General features: G+C 44.6%; 1 protein-coding gene across 1 annotated transcript in view; it reads right to left on the reverse strand.

Annotated features, from left to right (window-relative positions):
* Positions 1-2,909, reverse strand: part of LOC107561650 (GTPase IMAP family member 8-like) — a 20,179-nt gene extending 17,270 nt beyond the window's left edge. Inside the window, exon 1 of the mRNA XM_016246121.1 lies at positions 2,854-2,909. The gene's annotated coding sequence lies outside the window, so the exon portion shown is untranslated. The remainder of the gene's footprint in view (positions 1-2,853) is intronic.
* Between the last annotated feature and the right edge of the window lie 472 nt (positions 2,910-3,381).

The raw sequence follows: 3,381 nt of genomic DNA on the forward strand, positions 1-3,381 counted from the left end.
AGCTGATCATCAATCATAACTCCAAGGTTTTTGGCTGTTTTTGAAGGAGTTATGTTTGATGTACCTAACTGAATGGTGAAATTGTGATTAAACGATGGGTTTGCTGGAACCACAAGCAGTTCTGTCTTGGCAAGATTCATCCAGCAAGAAATGTCTGTTAGACAAGCTGAGATGCGAACAGCTATCGTCTGATCATCAGGATGGAATGAGAGGTAAAGCTGAGTGTCATCAGCATAGCAGTGGTCTGAAAAGCCATGTTTCCGAATGACAGAACCTATTGATGTCATGTAGACAGAGAAGAGAAGTGGTCCAAGAACTGAGCCCTGAGGCACCCCAGTAGTTAGATGTTGCGTCTTGGACACCTCACCTCTCCAAGATACTTTGAAGGACCTATCTGATAGGTAAGACTCAAACCACTGGATTGCGGTTCCTGAGATGCCCATTGCCAATAGAGTTGATAGGAGGATCTGAAAAAAATTTTTTTTTCTCAAAATTATAATCGTAATGATTGTTGTCATTTGAGAAATTTACTTTTGCATTTCAGGTATTGCACTTTCTTCAATAAGCACAAATCAATAAAATGTGGACTCATACACGGTGTATTTGACCTCATCTAGTGTACTGATTTATTATAGGCTTTTTTATTATATAAATCAACACCAAAGACTTATGCAATCTCTCTGTCTACATTATGAAAACAGCTAAAACAAATGAAAAATATTATAACAGTGAAATTCCTAGTAATTCCACTAATTCCATAATTGCAATAGTCTTTCTATATTAAAACAACAGCAATTGAGTAAGTGTATTTATTCAGTGATCACAATCGCAGACAATACAGTCCAGATCTCATGACAGAACACAGACCGGCTGAATGAAGCTTTCATTTAGATCGCTAAACTCCAGCTTGTTTTTCAGATCATCAGCGGCGGCGATTCCGCAAAGAGGAGCGAGCGCGTGCGCATGGTTGCCAGATTGCTTCAAATAAGCAAAACACACCGGGCAGAAAATGTATGATCTTAACAGCGAAGCTCTGATTCGGGGATTTGAACTCTTGATATCTGGCAACCGCACTCATGAAAGCTCGCATAGTAGGCGTGTAGAGCAGTCTGCAATAACATTTTGTCTCCTTTTTTGATGAAAATAAAAAGTCTCTAAAAATATCTTTTTGAATACATTTTAGTCTCATGTTGATATAGTCTTAGTTATCGTTTATTGACCTTATTGTTGTCTCGTCTTCGTCTCGTCTTAGTCATGGGAAAAAAGCTTGTCAACGAACATTTTTCTTCATAGTCATAGTTAACGAAATTAACACTATTTGAGTGAATCATTGTACACTTAAATAAGTTGTTTTCAAACAGGTGTCATCTTCTGTTATGCTGATGATACTCAACAATATACAGTGGGGCAAAAAAGTATTTAGTCAGCCACCAATTGTGCAAGTTCTCCCACAGCACAGACATCGTATGCAGGGCTGAGCCTGCCTGGCCAGCCACTGCATAAGCCCTGCTGGCAATGGCTGACATCATCCTGCAGGGCTTAGAAGAATGCGCTGCAATCTTTAGCCCACGGCTCGCTGACGGGTGGAAGGCTGACGATGTTCCTTCAGGAACCACTTGTCGAGGAGGCTGGGGTCGGGCTCTTCCAGGGCCGACCACACGAGGCCTAGTTCCTCCACAGCACGTGAAAGAACGCGGATAGACTGCTCAACCGCATAGACTGAGATGGAGGGGGAGCTTCGGGCTCTTCGCCGGAACACACCCACGCGTCAGATGCTGTCAAGGACATGGAGTCGTTGACAGCTATCTCTTCCTTAGAGGCGCCGAAGAAAACCAGGCCGCTTGCGACCAATGAGGGGCGCTGATCCTCACGTGTGAAGCAAACCGGCGACATGAGGTGCTGCGGGGAGAGTAAAGTGTGCCAGCATTGGGCCGACGCAACGTCACTTGTGCCCAAGAGAGGAGCCCTGCTGTTCCTGCTTCTTTCTCCTGGGAGAAAGAGGAGTCGGGGGAACAGAGCAGGGAGGACCATCTTTGTGGGAAAAGGCAATCCGTGAACGAAGGCGGGGCATGCAAGATTCATGTCCTTGCAGTGAGGACACGAAGGTCTGGTGAGTGCAGCCTCTGCATGGGTGACGCCCAGACATGCGACACACTCCTTGTGCCCGTCAGCTGATTTGCTCAGAAATTTGCTCTTTTTTTCTTTGCAAGATGGTCGCAGGGGAAATCATCTACTGCCGGTGGCTGGCTTCAACGGCGGGAGTCGCAGAGTCAGCGAAGAGATGGTCTCGTCACTGAAGGAGAAGATTCTGATGAAATGGCGCTCTGAGCCGACTTGTATAGCAGTCGGCTCCGCCCCCCTGGCGGGCTCGAGTGCCATTGGTTTGTGCAGCTACACAAATATTAACAAATCAGGTTTCAGTAACAGAATAAACAGGAGTTTCCCCCATACAGTCATCAATGACGACGCAACGGGAGTTACCTTTCCATAGGGACCCACATGAGACGCACGCACATGTAAACACCCAACATAAACAAAGAATGAGGATAGTCAAGTTCATCGTGGCTACTGTTCATTTGTATGGTACTTTTGCACGTGCTGAGAGGATTAACCCGGAATTTACCTCAAGAAGAACAAGATGTGACGCGCACTTCATCCAGCGAACTCCATTTGAGCATGATTTTCAGGAAATGTTAAATCCAAGCGAATGATCATATATAAAGCCAGAATACCAACTCTGAAGATGCATTGTTTAATTATTGGGAAAAAAGACCTTTACGTCTTTCTTTTTTTTTGTTCTTAGTGGTGTGCACGTTACAGCTCACGTTTCAGTCAATGTGAATTAAACTGTACCTTGCTCATGTTCATCCTCCAGCTGTTTAGCCAGTTGGTTGTGCTTTAACTCCCTCAGGATTTTGACCGTGATCTTCACAGCTTCTTCTGGTCCAAAACACGCCACCAGCTTATCCACTGTTTTTAACCGATCTGCATTCTCCATTTCACACTTAGACATACACTCATGATCATTCTTTAAGTACCACTGAAACTTCTTCAGTTCTGCTTCTTCCAGCTCCTGCAGTGAGTTCAGAAGCAGCACTTTAACTGACGCCATCGCCCTTCACTGATTCACAGCTGCAGAACAAGAAGAAAAAGATTTGAAATAATTTCACTCTTAACATATGGACCTAAACTCTCAAATGTTCCCTTTCGAATGGGAACTCCATGCTGCGTCCCCTAGCGCTATGGGGATTTCCTCTTGCATGACTGGTGTCTGAAGCACGAGTCTAAACATGACAATGGCTGCGTTCCAGTCAAATTTCCCTCCATCTCGTTTACTCGGATGTACGTCATTGATTACGTTGCATGAGTGTCCACTACTGA

This window comes from Sinocyclocheilus grahami, unplaced genomic scaffold, assembly GCF_001515645.1.
Source record: "Sinocyclocheilus grahami isolate Dianchi unplaced genomic scaffold, SAMN03320097.WGS_v1.1 scaffold786.1, whole genome shotgun sequence".
In the NCBI taxonomy this organism is placed as follows: Eukaryota; Metazoa; Chordata; class Actinopteri; order Cypriniformes; family Cyprinidae; genus Sinocyclocheilus; species Sinocyclocheilus grahami.